General features: G+C 40.8%; 1 protein-coding gene across 4 annotated transcripts in view; it reads left to right on the top strand.

Moving 5' to 3' along the window:
- The window catches only part of Acvr1 (activin A receptor, type I), a 120,609-nt gene that overhangs the window by 14,055 nt on the left and 85,212 nt on the right, over window positions 1-21,342 (top strand). For 3 of the 4 annotated variants that reach the window (XM_013030474.1, XM_013030456.1, XM_013030438.1), the window contains exon 1: window positions 21,057-21,120. The exons of the other annotated variant lie outside the window; for it this stretch is intronic. The gene's annotated coding sequence lies outside the window, so the exon portion shown is untranslated. Of the gene's footprint in view, window positions 1-21,056; window positions 21,121-21,342 lie in introns of those variants that run through there. 4 annotated transcript variants of the gene reach the window in all.

Below are 21,342 nucleotides of genomic sequence, written 5' to 3'. Positions count from 1 at the left end.
TTTGTTAAAACTTACAGTTGTGAAGTAGAGTCTTGTAAAAGTGATGAACACAGACTGAGAAGGTGAAATGGCGCTTCAAATCCCTTCTCTTCTATTGACTTGTAGTCTGTTAAAGGCTATCAGAAGTTTTTCTGGATTTACTTTTCATTTCAAGGAATCTGTGAATCTTATATTTTTGTGGTGTATCAACACAATATGATGCTATTCTTTCATGATTTGATTCTATCATAAATAGATTCTAACTTAGATTCTACTTTCTTTTCCTGCTAATGGTTCCCCAAAACATAGCTCTCAATCATGACTCCATGTTGTAAGTCTTATTTCCCTCCCTTTCTCACTCCATCCAGTCCCTCTTCCCTCCCTTCTCTTCCTCTCATCTTTTTTCTCCCTTTCCCCTTTCCTCCCCTCCTCTCCTCCTCCCCTCTCCTTTTCCCCTCCTCCCCTCTTCCCCTCCTTTCTTCCTCCCCTGTCCCTCTCCTTCTCCCTGTCCCTCCTGTTTATCTGTCTGCCTGCCTGCCTGCCTGCCTGCCTATTTAGCCTAGGGTGGCCTTGAACTTCAACTGGTTATATAGATCATCATACAGTTGCTTTGAATCCCTCATTGTCCTGCTTCAAGTTTCTAAATGCTGAGATTATATATAATCTCAGCATCATGTTGACCAGTCTTCTTTTCACTTTTCCAATTCTTTTTTATTCTTTCCTTGTGGCACTAGACAATAAATCTAGAGCTTGTTAAGTAGGTGTTTGAGTACCAGTCTATGCCCACAGATTATCTCTTTTTCTATAGGTTTATTGAGTATCCACCATATGCCAGACATGGAACATGTAGACAGAAAGGCTGCCGGAGAGCTGAGTTTGGCGGAGATTGAAAACAAATAGCCAAGGTACAAAAGTGAGACACCAGAATGGAGTTCTTAGCAAGATAAAATTGGGATGTTCACTTCCATTTAAGAAGATATCATGAGTCACCTTCCTAGGGGAACAAGACGCTTAAGCTTCTTATGAAGGTTGAAAAGGTCATTATCAAGAGACCAGAAGCTGGGAGCCGGTGACTCACTCCTGTAATCCTAGCTACTCAGGAGACTGAGATCTGAGGATCACAGTTCAAAGCCAGCCTAGGCAGGAAAGTCCGTGAGACTCTTATCTCCAGTAAACCACCAGGAAACCAGAAGTGGTGGTATGCTTCAAGTGGTAGACTGGTTGCCTCCAGCCGAAGAGCTGAGGGACAGTGCCCAAGCCCAGAGTTCAAGGCCCCCCACCCCCCAAAAAAAAGAGAGAGACCAAAGGCTGTCCAAGGCCTAGAGGTTTCCAGGAACCACAGCATCCTTTAAAACTAAATAAGAGCAGAACTTTTCTCTTTAGTGAGGTACTTGGATCAGAAAAAGTAACATCGTTACAAATGAGTCAATATCAGGCCTACCCTGAATCCTACTGAACCCAAACCAACTCTGCCACAGTATTAGCAGGTGACTTGTAAAGCATTGAGAAACATTGGTTTTAGGGTACAGGAAAAGGAAAAGTAAGAACACCTGCTTAGAAGCTTTGATTATTTTCTTTTTTCCTAAGTACAAGGTTGATAATGAAGTATTTCCCCCAAAGTGCCCATTGGGCAGCATTTACCCAGGAGTGTTTGTTAGAACCTATATTGTACAAAAGATGATCCACAAAAAGGATCCTCAGATAAGTGTGAGAAATGCAGAACATTATCTCCTTTCTCAGACAGTGTACAATGTACACCTAAGACTGACAGGTCCTCATCATAGAAAATCATTAACTTAATCTCTTTACTGGGATATCCCTAGTGTCTTACACATTTATTCCACCAAGGAACCCCATGCAGCCTCACAGCTATTAACCTCCCAGACTTAGTGGGTCACATTCTGTTGAACATATTTTGGGAAATGCTAGTACTGCTTCCCAAATTTCAGACTCTGCTTTATATGCATAGGGAGTCCAGCTGTCTGGGTTTGCCTGGGACTTAGGAATCTTCTGGGATGCTGGACTTTCAGAGCTAGTATCCTGGGTAAGGAGTTGGGTACCCTTTTGATCTGTTTACTGTATCTATCCATATATAGACATATATCTATATGGATATCTATAGATAACTATATATCTATATCTAGATCTCTATAGATGTCTATATATATATAATGTGAGTATATATATGTGACTTCTTTTACACATACATATGCCACACATATGTGACTTTTTTTTTCAGGTGGGCTCAGCCTTTTTCCTTAAAGAACTGTTTCAGGAGCATTCTGATAGAGTTATTCACAAACTTATTTGTATTCCTGAGTCCCACCCCATGAGGTTGTGATTTAATTGGTCTGGGATATAGGGTGGAATTTTTTAAAAGGTCCTTAGGTTAATCTAGCATGTGTGCAATTTGGTTGAAGCAATTATACTTGTGGAAATGTAGTCTTGATGTGCTGCTTTCAGATTTATTCCAGTATGTGATAGGAAAACATTATCCTTTAAAAAAGAAGAATCTAGCCTAGTGGTTCCTACTTGTAATCCTGTAGTTCCTGCCTGTAATCTCAGGAAGTTGCAATCAGGAGGATCCTTGTATGAAGCTATCCCCAGCTGAAAATTTGCAAGATCCAATCTGGACCAATAGCTGGGTATGGTGATATATGCCTGTTGTCCCAGCTATATGGGAAGATTGTGATTCCGGGCTAGCCAGGGGAAAATATGTTCAGGAGATCTCATCTCAGTAGCAAAAGCTAGGTGTGGTAGTCCAGTCATCTGTCATCCTAGCTACAGTGGGAAGTATACATATGAGGATTGAGATACAAGGTGAGCCTGGGCAAAAAAGTGAACCCTGTATTGAAAATAATTACAATAAAGAGGGATGGAAGTGTGGCTCAAATGGTAGAGTGCCTATCTTGGAAGCAGGAAGCCAGGAGTTTAAACCCCAGTGTGGCTTTGCAGCAGCCTAGAGGAACTACCAATATTCCCTGTTTCACTCTGAAAATCATTACAAGAGTAGCACTTTAGGTAAGAGGACCAAGTTCGGTTGGTGACCAATGTGGCTGGAAAGCATGCTGAGGATCTTAAGGTTGTGTGAGCAGTTGAACTAATAAGATGTGCTATTTGATCTGATCGGCTGGGTAGGTTGAGGAAAGAGGATGAGAAGCTCTGAGAGCTATAGGGGATGCTGGAAAGTGACAGGCTCAATTGGACAGCTCGAGTTGGAGTGGTGTGATGGGCCTGGGGAAGCTCAGTGGAGCTTTATAGTCAGACTCAACAGGGCAGCTCAGAGGAAGGCTCTGGGCTGTTGGTAGATGAGAGCCTGTACTGGTCCAGGCTACAGTGAAGTTTAAGTGGGGAGGGATTTGCCCCCAGGCTTCAGGATAAATGCCTTGGACGAGAGGAGAGTGTACCTACTGATAGACCTAAGGTGTCTGGAAATGTAAGGCAGGTACTTCTGTGGCCTGAGGGGTAAGAGCTCAAGAAGACAGTTTGTGTTGGTTATTCAGGACATCAGTGGTATTTGTTAATTATGTAGGTTGAAGAGGCAATGACTGGAGCAAGTTACTTTAAAAAAAAATAGATATTTTGGGGGCTGGGAAGGTGGCTCAGTGGTAAAACGCTTGCCTTGCATGCATGAGGCTCTGGGTTGAATCCTCAGCACCACATAAGCAAAAAGAAAAAAGCCGGAAGTGGTGCTATGGCTCAAGTGGTAGAGCGCTAGCCTTGAGCTGAAGAGCTGAGGGATAGTGCCCAGGCCCAGAGTTCAGGCTCCACGACTGGACCAAAAAAAAAAAAAAATCGATAATGGGGGGAGGGCAGAGTCCAGGATGGTATGGGACGTTGGAGACTAAATCTTGTTTTGTTCAATTTGTAGTTATCTTCTGGTTACTTACAGGGTCATTTCAGTCATGAATAAAGACTGGCAATGTTCAGATTTTCACAGTGGAATTGCCAGAGCCCTCTGGCATTTCATAAATTGCTTTACTTTTTTAATGTAGCCTCTCACCTTTTCTCACTTCCTCCTGAAACCTCCTGTTATATTCCCTCCCTGGGAACAATCTCAATATCTATCTGTCTATTTTTCTCTCTATATATGTATACATATATATATGTTTATAAATGTCATTAAAGATTCTTTTTATGGTGACAATAAGGCAGCATGTGATTAAGAGTTGAACCTTTGTCCTGATGTCACTCAGATTTGGAGAGGGCTTTGTATCTTCACAAAACAACATTACACTTAGTGATCTTTTCAGCCACCCACTGAAGGAAGAGGACAGAAAGGAAGTAGTATTCCACTTTACTGGGGAAAGAGCCTCTGATGGTTAAATGCATTAAAGAGGCCTTGCTGATGACTAATGATTTAGTGATAGGGCCAGGATGAAACTCAGGCTCCGTGGTGCAATTCTTTTTCCATTGTATGGGTGGGGAGGATGGCTCTAGTTTTTTTCTTTCAATTATTAAATTCCCTGAAGATGGAGACATTCATTGTTAAGTTGTTATTGACTCATTTTCTGCTTCTTAGAAGTAGAATCTTTGGGTGGTAATGGTGGGAAACTTTGACCCAATCTACCACCCACAGGATCTTTCCCATTTTGAAATTATTGTTGAATGATAGAATTCCACAAAATATGCCAACCAGATTGAGGAAAACGGCATAGATCCTCTAGCTTTGAACTTGTGCCTCATTTAGAGCGTATAATTGTCTTGAGATCATCAGAATAGTATTGTCTGGTGTGTTTTGTATATATTCAAAACACACCTCATTTTTGCCACTCTGTTTTGGCATTCCTTTATTCAGATGGCCGTTGACCTGACATAGGATTATGTCTCAATAAACCCAGAATAAACTGAAAATACACCCATTGCAAATTGGAAAATGCACAGTGCATTTAGTAATTTAGTTTAGAGAATATCACAGGTTAGCATGCAGAAGAGTGGAATATCAGCTGTTTACCCTGGTGACCTTATGGTTGACTGGTAGTTCTCTTTGCTGCTCACAGAGAGGGAGTCTATTTTACCACATTGTTCGCCTGGGAAAAGATCAAAATGCACAATTCTAACGATGGGAACTAATGAGCATATATCACTTTTGCATAATTGTAAAGTGAAAAGCCTAAGTTAAACCATCATAAATCAGGGATGGTCTCTATTTTAATATATAAATCACTTGCAGTGGAAGAGGCCTTCAGGAGGGTCTCTCTTCTATGTGAAGTCCTTTGATGAATGGTGTAGAGGGAATCTCCCCCTCTCACAAAGCCTATGGAGCTGTTTTGTGTTACATACTCTATTTAATCACAGTGAATCACCCTCCCCCCCAATTTTTTTTTTTTTATCAAATGGGTCTGTTTTAATGATTTGTACCATGAATCATTAAAGACACAGTAGTGGATTTGGGGGAGAAGAATGATAAAAGAGAATAAAGCAGTGTTATCAGCATATTTTAGGACAGGTTTCAACTGAGCAGTGAACAGTTGAAAAGGAAAATGTTGCTTGAGGGAAGCTGGAACTAAGTGGAAGTAGCTTTAACAGAGCATGCCAGGGGGTGTGCTGATTTGTCTTGGAGGAGATACTGAAAATGCTTTTCAACCTTAATTATAGCCAAAAGACAAAAACATTATATATAAATACAGTTTTATATAGATGCAACACTAGGATTATATATATAATGCTGTGTATATATATTATGTATATATGTACATATATAGTTGCATAGTTATATAGTGTGATAACATGTATATGTGTCTTATCTGGTAGGTTATAATCTCTTGCTAGAATCATGTGTAAGAATCTGTAACTCAGTGTACATCACATAAAAAAATAGTTCTTGAGATGTATTAGGTTTAGGAAGAAGAATAAGAATTTGACTTCTTATGTTTATGTTAAAATTTTAGGCTACTGATTCATTATGAAGGAAGGAATATTTCAGTCATTAAGAGAGATCAAGGCAGACGAGTTAATGTTAGGTCATCAAAAATGTATCATTAGGCACTTATTTCTTTTGGGAGGAGAACAGGGAAAAATATGAGTCATAGAGACGATAAAGTCATTTCCCTCCACTTGATTCAGTCACACTCCTGCTGAAGTACCATTGACCCAGCAAGTGTAACTCAGATGATAGTGACTGCCACTATTTAAAGTAGACTTTACTTAGAATACTGAAATCTTTTACCCCAAACCACCCTCAGTTGCTCTGACTCATTTGTATACAGTTGGCTCTTCTGATGAGTAGGGTCCATGTGAGCTGTCCACCTAGGGAAGATGCTTTAATCAGTTTAAAAGCGCCCCTGCCAATTCTGATTAGGCCCGTTTTATCCTTTGTGAGGGGCCCATCAGTTCATTCATAATGGTGGGCATTACTGTAAAGTTTGTTAGGCATAAAGGTACTGCATTTGGGGTATGCTAATTTTGTGGCAAAGATAATTTTGTTTTTCTCCATTCTCTGATTTCTATGTTGTCCATTTTGCTGAGGATTGAAACAATCACCGAATATTTGCAGAAATCAGTGCAGATAGTGACTATAAATATGTCTGTGAGAGATGTATATGAAGTATTAGAATAAAAATGTCTCTATGTTTTATGACTTGATTCATGATTTCCCCCTGCCTTCCCCTGCTCTCCCTTGCCCTCTTTCTTCTCTCCTCTTTTCTTCCCTTCACCCACTTCTTTCCTTCCAATTAATGTGTTAGATGTGTGATGGCAACGTAAGAATCAAAGTTGCTATTCCTGGCTTCACAGTTGGGTGAGGGAGACACATGAATCACTGGTCGCATTACAGTTTGGAAAGTGTAGAAGGTGTGCAGAATGTGGAGGAGAGATCCAGAAGGGAAACACCTAACAACCTTTCAGAGGAAGAATGTAGGAAAAATTCGGACACAGTGAGGTGTTAAGTACCAGAGTAGGCAGGAAGTTTACCTGGTCTAGCACGCAGACATTCTGGATAAGCTAGAAGGAAAAAGAGCATGGTGTATGCAGGTACTTTAGTTGAGCTATAGCTTAGGGTATGAGCAGAATTGCTGTTATTCTAGGCTGGAAAGGCTGAGGCAGGATATATCACCAAGACTTCTTACTGTGTGTTGAACAGTTAAGATCTTTTCCCAAATTTTGTGAGTTATTGGGGAATTTTAGGCAGGAAAGAGGTTTGACTAGATTTGGATTTGGACTTTGCAGCAGTCATTAGCAGCAGTTTTTTTTTTTTTTGGGGTCCGGTCGTGGGGCCTGAACTCTGGCCTGGGTGCTGTCCCTCAGCTCTTCAGCTCAAGGCTAGCACTCTACCACTTACGAGCCACATTGCCACTTCCGGCTTTTTTTTTCCTGCTTATGTGGTGCTGAGGAATCGAGCTCAGGGCCTCACACATGCAAGGCAAACGCTCTACTACTGAGCCACCTTCCCAGCCCCATTAGCAGCAGTTTTGAGGAGAGCTCTGTGTGTGTGTGTGTGTGTGTGTGTGCGCGCGCGTGCGTGCGCGCACGCACGCACGTGTCCATCCTTCCCCTGGGGCTTAAACTCAGGGCCTCGGTACTGTCCCTTAACATTTTGCTCAAGGATAGCACTCTACCACTTGAGCCACATGGCTTTACTTCCAACTTTTTGGTGATTCATTACAGATTAAAATCTTACACACTTTCCTGCCAGTTTGGCTTTGAACCATGATCATCAACTCTCAGTCTCTTGAGTAGGAAGGATTATAGGTGTGAGCCACCAGGCACCCAGCTTTCGAGGAGAACTTTAAAAAAATCTTACCTAGTCCAGACATGGTGGTGTATACCTGAAATCCCAGTCCTTAGGAGGTTAAGTCATGAAGATGGGGAATTACTGGCCATCTTATTTTGGAAATAAAACCAAACAAATAAAATTTCATAAGTTTCCTTCCTTTTTAGTTCATATGTGGAATGAAACCCTAGCTTCAATGTGATGGTATTTAAAGACAGGATCATTAAAGGGTTAATTAAATTTAGTTGAGGTTATGAAAGTAGGGCCCATTTGATAAGATTAGCATCTTTATTGGAAGAGATAGCAGGGAGTTTGTTTTTTCTCTACCTGGCTTTATCTGTAAGCCAGGAAGACAGCCCCCACATGAACCTGACCACCTTGACTTTGGACTTCTGGCCCCCACAACTCTGAGAAAATAAATTTCTGCTGTTGGGGTCAACCAGCCTATGGTGTTTTGTGATGGCAGCCTGAGCTGACCACTGAAACCTGTTACAGTAGTTCTCATCCATGGGGCTGTATTCCAAGACTTTGCTGTATGTCTGACACTAACTAACTACAGTGAGTACCAAACCCTATGCACACTATTTTTTGTTTTTGTTTTTCCTTGTAGGCTTCATGGTTTCTAAGGTAATATGTTGCTCTTGGTTGGACAATTTCTGTTCATGTCTTCCTTCACATTAATTCTTTTCTTGTGTTTTAACTAAGCACATAGACATGGTGGTCATAATGTTTTCTATTAGAGGCTGACAGCAGTAGTAGCCTGGACTTCTTTCTTTTTTGTCTTCTTCACAGTTTTGTGATAGAAGACTTGTTACCACAGATCTAGCTAGAAGTCCTAGCATATAAGGATTACTTGAACCATTGTGTGGTTAGAGAGTTTATGTATTTACCAAGATGGTAGGCTAGAATAAGCTTACATCACACTATTCTGAAATGCATGCAGTTTAAATAAAGCTTGTGAATTATTTCTATATTGTAATGTTTCGTTGTATGTAGCTAAAACTGCTTCATTTCAGAGGGCCACAGTGGCCTGTTTACACAGTTGGCTACCAATAGAAATCCTAAAGTTTTTTTTTTTTAATTGATGTTGCTGTAAGGCTTCCTCCCTTGCTCTCTGCTTATTTACTGTGCTCTTGACTTTTATTTTTGTTGCTGTATGTCAGATCTTAAATTTACTGTGATGGCTTTTTTTAGCTTGTCAGATCCTGCCTATAGCAGTAGGTTTTTGGACTCCATTTTTAGTCATTTTATGGAAGATAGGAGTTCTAGACAGTTGCCTGTACACAGAAACTTAACAGATATATCTCTTTAACTCATTGTCCATGTTGTCCACAAATATTTCCTAAGTGACTTTTGTCAGATGCTTTGCTGAAATATACATGTGTATATTCCCTTGAATTGCTAGTTTATGGAACATACTGCAAAAGGAAATCAGATTAATTTTGTATGACTTATTTAGGACCAGGGTTCTCAAGGATTGGCATTTACCTACCAATAGTTAAAGTCCATTATCAAATCTGTATCTTTATTGCCAATCTTCCCTCCAACTCTGAAACCATGTAGTTCATATGACTCCTCCAGATTGTTCCGTGTTGGCTTTCTCCATTTTGAAATTTTCTGAGGCTGCTTTTCCTCTTAATATTCTCTGTATTTTCATTGGTCTCAATAAGGTAGCTGCTAGCCACAATCAGTGTAGAGATGTTTGTGTCTATAATGAATCTACCGACTTCAAGTTGAAAGCCAGAACAGGAAATGCTGACACATGGAGTAGAAGGTTAAGGTCGACTATTCCGGGAATGGAGAGAAGAACATGAAGGAGAAAAGTGGTCACGATTTAACCAGTTACATTTGCTCCTTGATCTTGCTAGGTTATATGTGTATGTTCATGGCCCTGTCTTCTGCTAATAATGAGTCACTCTTGAAAACAAAGTCAGTGAATAAATGCATGCTTTTTTTGTATTTAAATAGAATCTGATGAGTAGTGTATGCCCAGAGATAATGAGTTTTGGAAGTAAGTAAGTCTATAAAAATTGGCAGCTGTAACGTGATTCTGTGTAGTGTCATTAGCTTTGCTAGGTTATTTGAATGCTATACAATAATGTTTGCAAGCATTTCCCAATGTTTGCTATAAACCATAGGCTTTTTTTTTTTGCCAGTCCTGAGACTTACACTCAGGGCCTGCACACTGTTCTTGAGGTTCTTTTGCTCAAGGCTAGCACTCTATTATGTGAGCCATAGTGCTACTTCTGGCTTTTTGTGTGTATGTGGTACTGAGGAGTCGAACTCAGGACTTAATGAATGCTAGGTGAGCACTCTACCACTAAGCCAACTTCCTAGCCCTAAACCATAATTTTGTCATTATTCTTGTTTAATTGTTCTCATTTACTAAAAAATTTAGAAAAATATTCAGGATTATGAGTAAAGACTATTGATAGTACTTTTAAAATTATTTATGATTTTAGGAATTCTCAGGAATTTCAATCCTGATGATCATCTGTAGGGAACTTTGAAACAGTCCACAAATGTTTGTGGGGAGAGCTATTTGTTCCTTACCTATAATGTGATAGGTATAGAAATTGAGAAGAAGTGTTTGGAGACTGTTATGGCAATCCACAGAACATGTAATGGGTGGATTTAACTCACTAAACAGAGTGTTTTAAAAAAAAGGCTTGGTCAATTACAGATGGTAAATTTAGTTAAGATAGTTGGACTGAGTGAGAGGTAGTGGTTGTTGGAATGTCTTGGGAGTATGAGAAGCTGATTGAAATTAGGAGCCAGTAAGATTTGCCATAGGAGTAGCTTTTAGGTTATGTTTTTCCTCCACTGTATTATTTGCAAAATGAGTATAGTTGTGAGAGAGTTACACTCAGGATTGTTTATGTTTTTCTTTTTTTTTGGTGCCAATCCTGGTACTTGAACTCAGGGCCTGGGCACTGTCCTTGAGCTGCTTTTGCTCAAGGCTAGCACCTTACCACTTGAGCCACAGCACTACTTCCAACTTTATTGAGGAATCAAACCCAAGGCTTCATACATGCTAGGCAAGCACTTTCCACTAAGCTACTTTCCCAGCCCTAAGTCATTGTTTGTTAAGCTTGTTGAAAATCTCCCTTATACATTGTTGCTAATATAATCTTTCTAATCTGATTATATAATTTCCTTGAGCAGTGCGTCACCTGATCTTTAGAAATTTTAAGTTGCTCAGGTTAAGATAGGTGACATCTTCTTTCAAACTCCTCCGTATTGCATTCCCTTATACCCTTGGCAGGTGTCTAGTCCCAGCTAGACTGCTATGGTCTCATCAATCCATTTGTTGTAAACTCAAACACCCTAAATATAGTGACATAAAACCACAGCCATTTTACTGTGCTCACAGTTTAGTGAGTCAGGGATTTAGAATATGCAAAGCAGGGACAATTTTGTTCTGTCCCACAATGTCTGGGGCCTCAGCTGGACATACCTGGAGGTTGTGGGGCTGGAATCATCTGATCACACATTTCCTCCATTGATGTCTGGTAGCCAATGCTCAGTTGAGGATATCTGTTGAAACACAAGTGGTCTGTCTTCATGGGTTATTGTAAATTTCGTCAGTACAAGGAGGTAAACTTCAAGAGCAAACGTCTCAAGAGACATAAGTAGAAGCTGCTAGCTTTCTAAGCCTGGTCTTCCAAACTGATACCCTGTCACTTCCCCCATATTCTTCTGGACAAGTTGTTATACAGCCCAGGTTCAAGGGGTGAGGTTAGAATCCTACCTCTTATGGGAAGAGAGCCAAAGGATTTGGGGCCATGTTTTAAACCACCACAATCAGGCTTTGTCTTCTCATCCAAGCTCTTCCCGCCCTCTTCATCTCCTCAGTTCAGGTATCATCACTTTCTCCATACAGCCTGTGTCGTGTCTCATTCTTTAGCTGGAATCAGTTTGTTCTCTTTGTTTCCATTTCACATTTCTTTCGTAGTTTTTTTTTAATTGGTGGATTATAAAATCTTAGAAGGTAAAATCATGTCTTATTTTCCTTTGCATAGCTACCTTGAATTGAACATTCTGTATCAAATTGTGTCTCAAGTTTGAGACCCTGGTGAGTTGGAACTTAATAGTGGTCAAGCTGGAAATTGTAACAAGCAAATAAAAACCTCCCTTGTAAAATTCACATTGCTTCCTATGTATTTTTAAAGCTCTAAAAATTAGCTCTCTGTTGTAAAGCAGACTCTTTCCCCTCCCCCGCACCATTGACCATAATATCGAATGAGAATAGATTTTATTTCTTCAACTATTTTTTCCTGCCCAGGTGAAACCTTGATACTCAGGCCTCAATGCTTTTGCATACTATTGCTTTCAATTCATGACTGGCTCAATTTAGTGAATTACACCCAAAGTTAGAATGAAAGGAAACATAAGTTTTCAATAACTCATGCATTGCAAACATAAGAATTGTTTCTTGACATTTGCAGTCTAAGTTTTATGTATGCATATTTAATGAGTTGCAATGTGAAATACATTTTGTATTTCAGAGATCAAAAATTTGATCAGAGGCACTCTTAGCTAAGCCCCCTTGCAAATGCATGATCTTCTCTAGTACATTCCTTTTTAGTTTTTGCACAGCTCTTCCTTCCTTCCTTCCTTCCTTCCTTCCTTCCTTCCTTCCTTCCTTCCTTCCTTTCTTCCTTCCTTCCTTCCTTTGCTCCTCTCCTTCCCTTTCCTCCCCTCCCATCCCTTTCCCTTCCCTCCCCTCTCATCCTCTCTTCTTCTCTTCTTTTTGTGCATATTCTTGAAGTCCTTTCTAACCCTATGTATGTATAGGTCTCTTTTGGAGATCATATATGATTGTATGTTTTACTCAGTCTTATTTTCATCCATCTAACACTCTTTGCCTTTTAAAACAGTAAGCCTTAGTTTCCCAGTTTGAGTTGTTACTTTTTTCCCCCTCCTGTTAGGGAGACTTTAAGCCCATTTTCTTAAAAAAGGGGAGGGGTAGAATTAGATGATTTTCCTTTCTGTTATGTTTTTCTTAACATGTTGTAGCCACTCAAAAGTAAGTTGCACAAATCCAAATATGCAGCTTAGTGAGTTTTTGCACCTGTATTTATCCATATAAGCATTATTGCAAATGAAGATATGAAAACATTTTCATTATTTCAGAGGGAAACAGCTTATTCCTAAGTTCTTTCTGTAATACAGTGGATGAGTGAGTGGGTGAGTAGATTCTCTCTGACTGTCTTGTGAGGAACAGTTTTCTTTCCTTCTCTATAGTTTTCCTTCTGTAGGTAAGTTTGAGTTTTAGCCCAAAAATAATACGTGGAAAGGTCCAGAAATGAACTGTGCTGAAGTTTTAAAATGTATGTCCTTTTGTGCAGGATGTCCATTTTATTTTAGCATATTGTTACAATTGTTCTTTTATTATTCATTACTGCTATTTATCTATTACTGTGCCTGATTTATAAATTCAAATATTACAAGTATGATATGAATGGGAAAACAAATACATAAGTGGGTTGTTATTCACAGTTGTAGGCATCAACTGGAAGGCATCTTCTTTGAATAAAAGGGAATTTGTATAATAATTTTTAGTTTTAAAGGCAGGAAAGTATGAGACAATGGAGTTGGCAGGGATTAAACAAGGAGATGGGATATTAAAGAGGACCAACTTGTGTGAGCCATCCGGGAAGAGCAAGGAGGAATCATTTCAAAAAGAATTTAGAGAAGAGTTTATATAAATTCTAAAGGAGAAAACTTACTTTGCTATTTCTGCTCCACCGATTTAAAAAAAAATTTTATTTTTGATAGGTCGTGGGCTTGAACTCTGGGCTTGGGCGCTATCCCTGTGCTCTTTAGCTCAGGTGAGTGCTCTATGGCTTGAGCCACAGCGCCACTTCCGGTTTTCGAGTGGTTTATTGGAGGTAAGAGTCTCTTGGACTTTCCTGCAGGGGCTGGCTTTGAACTGCAATCCTCAGATCTCAGCCTGCTGAGTAGCTAGGATTACAGGCGTGAGCCACCAGTGCCTGGCTTTTTTAAAATTTCGAAATAATACAGAGTCCACTTCCCTTAAAGGTATTCTCTCTTCTTTCATGTCTGTAAAGTTCCTTTGTCATATAAAGTAACATTAGTTTTAGTTTTTTCAAAGATTTCTTCACAAAAAAGGAAAAGTGTATTAGATACTTGTTTCTGGTTCTCTCCCTACCCTCTTATTGCTGGCAGTGTGGCTTGAGCTTAGGACTTCAGACTTGTTCAGCTTTATTTCTCATAGCTGGCATTCTTCCACTTGAGTTATGCTTCATCCTTGCTTTTTGTTGGTTAGTTGGAGATGGAATCTTGGAGATTATTTTGTGTGTGTGTGTTTGTGTGTGCCCAGATAGTCTCAAACCTTGAGCTTCCAACTCTTAACCCTCTGAGTAGATAGGATTATAATCATGAACTCCCCTACTCATTCTTCTGAATAGTAACCTGATGTTCCTTTATCAGTACATTGAACATTTTGTTTTCTTGCATAAGCCTCATTAGTGAGGTTTAAGCGAGTCTTTATTAGCTAACAAAATCAATAGAGCCTCGATTGAATTTAGGCTGCTGTTTAGGCCCAAGTATATGTCAGGTGTTACCTGATGTAGCAGCTTGCCTTTCTAAATTGTTTCTATGACCACCTTGTGTTTCTGTTCTTGCACTGTTTCTTCTCCTGCCTCCCAACTTCCCCAGCAGCATTTCCGTTGCCATCTGGATTAGTTTCCTAGAGCTGCCACAAGAAACAGAAATGAATATTTTCCTAGTTGTATAGGCCTTAACATCAAGGTACAAGCAGAGCTGTGCCCCCTAATGCTTGGAGGGGAGACCCCTTTCATGCATCCTTCCCTTTCAGCTTCAGATGTCTCCACACCTTTCTTAGTTTGCACGCATAACACTAAACTCTGCCTGCACTGTAATGTGATCTTAATGTGATCTTCTCTCAGGCTCTCCATGCATCCTCTTTTATAAGGATTTTTGTCATTGGATTTAAGTCCCAGCAGGATAATCCAGGATGATCTCATCTTGAGATTCTTAATTAATGTAATAAATCTATAAAGACCTCCTTCCTAAATAGCTCTGTGTTAGCCAGAATTTTGGTATCTGTGACTAGCACCTGAAAGGAACAATATGAAGGAGGAAATACTGATTTTTGTCCCATAGTTTACGAAGTTTCATCTGTGGTTGGCTGGTTCCTTTGCTTTGGCTTGAGACTAAACAGAACATTATGGTGGAGTGGGGTCAGTGTAGAACAGAGCTATTCACCTATGGCAGCCAGGAAGCATCAAGAGGGACAGAGGGGCAAGCCCCCAGTAACCTTCCTCCAATCAGGTCCTGCTTTTGAGTCTCTACCATCTCCCAATAATTACAACCAATTATATATTCATTATTAATCATTCAATAGGTCAGAGCCATGTGCTCCAATCACCTCAATGATTAGCTCTACCAGCTGGCACCAAACCTTTTAACATAACATCCTTTTGAGAAACATGAAATATGCAAACCATAACAAGCTCACATTCACAGATTCCAGGGTTATAGGCTATATATAAAAATATATAAATAATTGTGTGTGTATAAATGTGTATGCATGTATGTTCATGAGTTGGTCCTGTGCACTATCCCTGAGCTTTTGTGCTCAAGTTCTATCACTTGAGCCACACCTGCACACCAGCTTTTTTTGGTGATTAATTGGAGGTCAGTGTCTCATAGACTTTCTTGCCTGGGCTGGCATTGAACTGAGATCCTCAGTTCTTAGTTTCTTGAGTAGCTGAGATTACAGGTATAAGTCAATGGTGCACAGCATATAGACATATTTTTGGGTGCTGCTGAATAGCCCACTATATCATCTTAGCCAGCAGTTATCACTTATTTCCTTATTAACCTCTTGACACTGCTGTTATGTCTATACAATTTAGTTGGACCCACCATTTCTCTGCTACTGTTTTTGGATAAAATTTGCCTCTTTGGACAGTATAAGCCATGGACCTTATGCCATTTGGGCTGGTAAAACATGTTTTAGGTTGGGTAATTTGTAAGTAGAACTTGGTCACATTTCTATTGTAACCACAGTACTATTGTAACTATGGTACCTAAAAAGGCCTATGGCAGATGCTGAGTGCTTCCTGGGTGAGGGTGTGAATGAATGTGGAGAGGAAAGGCAGTGAACTTTATGGGGTTCAGAACACACTCTGAACTCTGTACTCGGTAGTTTATTTCTAGCCTGGCCTTTGTGGAGGGTCAGGCAGTTGGTTAGAAGGGAGATCTGTCTACATTTTTGAGCACCAGTTATATGCCTGCCCTGTGCCAGCTACTGACAATAAGATAGTACAAAATATATTCTCCATTGTCTTCTTGAGTTTTGTATTGGGTTTTCTTTAAATTTAAATTACAAGGACACATCCCTAGACTAGTTTCTGCCATAGCCAAGTGATCTCCAGATTTAGGTATTTAGGTTAGATTTTTAACCAATAAGTCAAATTCATTCCTGAGAACTTTGTTCTATTTTACTGTCTTTGAGAAGCAGCTTGGTAAGTCTGGTCATTTAATTATACATTTAATTGTCCTGTCTAAGCAGTCTTGGTGGCCATCTGTGCTGCTTTTTTGCTCTGTCCAAGTTAGTCATGGCACGTTCCCTCACCCCGCCATGCCCATCCCGTGCTCATAGAACTTTAAATAAAAGAATGAATGTAAAAGTTGGAAAACTCTGACTGTTTTCAGGAAGAGGGGTTGAGAGTGAGTTGGTCTTCTTCCTTCCCTCCCTTCTTACTGCAGTTTAGAGCCTGTCTGTGTGTTGCATTGTTTTCTCCCCTTAGCACCAAACGGAGATCTTATTTACTATCAATTTTAACTTTCTTTTGTTTTGATCTTTGGGGATTAGAAGCCAAGGATGTATAAGGGAGGAGCAAGAAACAGGACTTGCCAGGGCACTGAGTAAACTGGTGTGTACATTTAATGTTTTGTCATGCATGGCTGGTTGTGCTGAATTTCTTGGGGGAATGGCCTGCAGTTCTGTTACCGACAGGAAAACAGGAATTGTGGTTCTGCTGGGACCACAGCCAGGAGGTATTTATAGTCTGTAGTGAATGGGCTGCGATCCCACTCTGGTTCTGGATACACCTCCTGTCTGAAAGTCCCCAGTGTTCTTGAACTGGACCCTGCCCTTTCTGGCCAGACAGTAGTTAATGATAAAGTAGATGGCTGCAGGATGCGGCACGTGATAGCCTTGGCGGCTCACAGCCTGCAGGTGCTTGTGCTTTGGCTGACCTGAGCACATAGGCAAGATCATTTGTCCCTCTCCTGTTTTGCTCCTGACTGTGTTGGTTTCCTGGTTTTTCCTGGAGCTAGTTTTGTTGACATAGAGTGGATGGGCCATTCACTCACCAAAGTTCACTTATGTGTCAGGTTAAGATTTACAACACTGAGGGAAAACACAGATCATGAATTTAGCTTTCTCATCCTCTGGAATTCAGATCTGACATGCCTTAGGGCACAAATCAGGTGACTAGGAACATTTCAGTTCAGGCTAAGTATAAGGACTGGAAGGAAAAGGTGAAAGTCAGTTCTCACAGACAGTAACAAAATTTGAAAAATGTTCTTGCTTATTGGCAAAGTATAACATATACATATGCATACACACTGACATACGTACATGCACATATATACACACAGATACACATTACGAGTGTGTGATCTTGATGTGTTTTTAGAATGCAGTGAGGTTTTATCTGTTTAGTTTTCATTTCAGGGATGGAGAACTTGAGTTGTACCAGCTATGATAAAAGCGAGCACTGACTGGCTGCCTTTCTGTGGAGTCTTTGGTAGGGTAAGTTTCAGATCTGAGTTGATCTAGGCCTTAAACAGTGTTCCTTGGACCCTCCTATTTTTATTTTATTTTCCCCTCCTATTATTAGGTAAGTTCTTCCTTCATGATGGCAAAATTCCTGTGCAATATTCCTCTACATTCAAGTGTAACAATAAAGTGAAACTTTTCTTTTCAGTAAAATCTTAAGAGTCGTCGCTAATTTGAAGAGTTCACATCCAACTCCCAAATTGAATACCATGTTCTGATTAGTTGGGTCACTCCATGTTTAGCTCTACAGGACTCAGAACAGCAGAGGGTATACACCAGATTGAAGGGTTGTAACTGTCAAGTGGTTTATGGCAGTGGAAAAACTGAAAAGGAAAAGAGTTCTACAAAATGATTTCATAAAGCATGTTGGTGCCCTTCTTCAGCATGAAAGAGCACTGTTCTGTTCTCTTGAATCACTTAGATTTTGCTTAGTTTTTAAGAGGTGGTAAAGTTCTTGGTATATTTTCTGGACAAGTCCATCTTCCTTCAGAAGCAGGGAGCCAGGGCTGATGCCCCCGAGATGTTCATTGCTGGTGATCAAATTGCAGAAGGCTGTAAGGGAAGCTATACTTGGTAGCTCAATGGTGTGACATTAGCTCAGTTAGCTTTCACCATGTGCCATTCCATCAAGGATTGTAGCTGCTTGTCTCTTCTCCATTATGTTTTGTTTGTCTCCAGAAACACGTGTTCTCATTTCTCTCTGGCCATTCTGATTCATTTTGGGTGACTGTCTTGTCAGCTTGGGGCTGGGGAGAGGGGAAGACAGGCTGCGTTTTGGCCACATTTCAAGCCTGGTGCAGCATCCTGCAGCCAGCACCATAAGCTGTATAATTTGTCCATGGAGGCCTATGCATTATAGAAATGAAAATTCCTTGCCTGACAGCACTCATTGCTTAGCATGCAGCAATTTGGCTGTCAGAAACAGCTGGCCCTGCAGGGTGGGACAATAGAAAGGGAGACCGGAGAGAGGCCAGTGCTTTCTCAAGTCTCCCACTGTGAGAGGATCAGGTTACTGAGACTGTCATTAACAACTGACTGCTGGGGGCTCACAGGCACAGCTTCCAGGGAGCAGGAGTCTGTGGCTCAGACACTTAGTGATTTTCTCCCATTTTTGCTGAGTGGAATAAAAAATTAAAAATAAACTGCTAACCTTTGCTGACACTCAGATGTTCAGTTCTGCTGTGTCTTCAGCTGGGTAGGGTGCATTTCTGGGGTAAGAGTAGGTACTGGGACATTGTAGGGGTGTGGGGCAGGATGGGTGGCTGGGTACCTACATGTTGGATGTCTATAGGTTCTACTTACCTAGAATCAATGCTGAAAGGACTATCATGAAGGACTCTCTGAGACCTGGTCAGGCATGAAGCAGAGACTGGCGTGTTCCTGACCAGTTAGGGTGAGGTGAGGGATGGAGGAGCTTGTGGCTCATAGAAAAGTGGCTCGTAGGCCCCAGTCTCCCTTATGGCTGGCTGTGCACTTTCCTGTATTGATTCCATGACTCACAGAGCATGATCTAAGCAGAAAGCACTCTTTAGCTCCAGAGGAGACAGCTGTCTGTTACAGGAAGACATAGTTTCTGGGCTGACTGGTACCAGATTTTTTCCTATTTATTTATACTCTAGTGATGTACTTACTATGAATGTCTTGTGAAGGCTCTTAATTTTTTTTTTCCCTCTTGAGAAAACAGTGCTTCAAAAAAAATCTTTTCATTATTATTCTTGACTTTTATTTCACAACTGGATTTCTGAGTGAGGAAAATAGTTAATTTTAAAAAAAAAAGAAATTTCTTTTGTTATTGTTAAAAAGCTTCATGTCAAGGTATCCAAGGCCTGGCTGCAGTGTAAAGCCAGGCAATGGCAAGTCCTGTGCTGATTTGAAGCCAACAGGGTTTTAGAGGTACTGGATGGCTTGAACTAAGGTTACCTGTTGGAATTGATGGCTGTTCAATGTGACTGGAACTGTATTGCCCCCCGCCCCCCTTTTCCCTCTCTGTCTGTTTCCGTCTTACATGATAGAGGCTGGAGTTCCCAGATGTTGTTTGGATTAAAGAGCATGTGTGGGGAGGGGGCGGGGAAGCTTTCTTAATGATAATAACAGAGTCAGACTGGCTGGTTCTGTACTGACAGGAAAATGGAGAGATAAAAACTCCATTAATGGTGTGTGCACTGCCTAAGTAGCCAATAAAACAATGCTGTCCTCCCTGGAAGCCAGTCCCAGCCTGGCAGTGCCCAGTGCCAACTGCAGGAGACAGCAGCTGCTGCAGAGGGGCCAAAGAGTTCTGAGACAAGAGACCAGCTCAGTGATTGGCTGGGGGGGGGGGAGTCTTTGTTCTCTCCCTCTGCCTTCACCTCCTGTCCTGGTCTTCTCTCCTCCTCCTGAGCCTCCTTCACTTGCCCCCTCCCCCCATCTCCTATTCATTTTCTAAGATGAGCCCCCTTTTATGCTGGCTGTTCCACAATTCCAGCCATATCTGATTAACACTTAATGATTATTCACAGAATGAAGTTGGCTGGTAGTTTCCAAGCCCACTTATTTGGGTTAGTGAGTTTGTGACCATGGGGAAAAAATGTTTTTATTTTGTGCCAGTACTGGGTTTTGAGGTCAGAGCCTGGGCACTGTCCCTGAGTTTTTTTGTTCAAGGTTGTTGCTTTGCCACTTGAGCCATAGCTCCACTTCCAACTTTTTGGTAGTTAACTAGAGATAAGAGTGACATAGACTTCCTTGACTGGACTGGCTTTGAAGTGTGATCTTCAGATCTCAGCCTCCTGAGTAGCTAGGATTGCAGGTATAAGCCACCAATGCCCAGCTGGAAATGTTAATTTATATGAAATGTTTCCATGGTTATAGTCCCCAAAGTGTGTTAGTTATCACAGACGTGATACTGAGTCCTTCCCTGACAATTTTGGATCTTCATATTTAAATACATAGTTCAAAAAGGGTCTCATTTTGGAAGAGATCATTGGAGAATGGCAAAGGTTGTTTTGGTCAGCATGCATTCTGAGAGTCTTGCCTGAGCTCTTTCTCTCACTGGAGCTTTCCTAGTAGGTCCTCTGCTAGGTCATGTTGTGTGTTACTTTAGAACTTACTGCCCCCTGGTAATGCAAGCCCTTAGGGCCAAAGAAGGGAAGGAAAGAAGTTACTATTAAGGTAGAATAAAAATCATCCCTGTACATGTAAAAGAGAAGGGAGCTAGTTCTGTCTGTCTTGCCTCTGAGCTTAAAGTTGATGTTTCTTTGCCTACCTGTATGCCTGCCTCCTTGCTTCCCTTCCTCCCCATACTGAGGATCAAACTCAGAACCTGGCACACACTAGGTAAGCAAGCACTCTATCATTGAGCCGCAGTGCCAACCCCACTACTTTGACTTTTATTCACAATGCACAAGGGATCAAGGGTAGACAGTTGAGTGTTGATTTTTGTACCATTTTGTAGACTTTACATATATTAGGAAGTTGGTATCAATATCCTCATTTTACAGACAAAAGGAACAAAGCCTGAGGGATTAACTCAAGTTTGTTTCTCCTGTTCATAGTTTCAGTTGGAAGAAGACAAACACTATGAGCCTACAGACTGCATTTATGAAACGTAATTCAGGTGGACATCTATTGAAAAGAGGCTGTCCCTCCTCTAGATTTTTTGGACTATTTGTGGTGTGGACTATAGGGTACACAACTACGTTGGTTGATTAATTGATTTGATTAATTGGGATTCACAGCCCTAGCCCCCAGACATTACTTTCCAACCTGAAAGTCTCCGTGGTGGAGGAAACAGATTTGTTTACTTTTTATTATCACACTTGTGAGGGCTCACCTTGTG

Source organism: Dipodomys ordii, unplaced genomic scaffold, assembly GCF_000151885.1.
Source record: "Dipodomys ordii isolate 6190 unplaced genomic scaffold, Dord_2.0 Scaffold5, whole genome shotgun sequence".
Taxonomy (NCBI): domain Eukaryota; kingdom Metazoa; phylum Chordata; class Mammalia; order Rodentia; family Heteromyidae; genus Dipodomys; species Dipodomys ordii.
The sequence above is the reverse complement of the archived record's forward strand: the minus strand, read 5'-3'. Positions and strand labels throughout refer to the sequence as shown.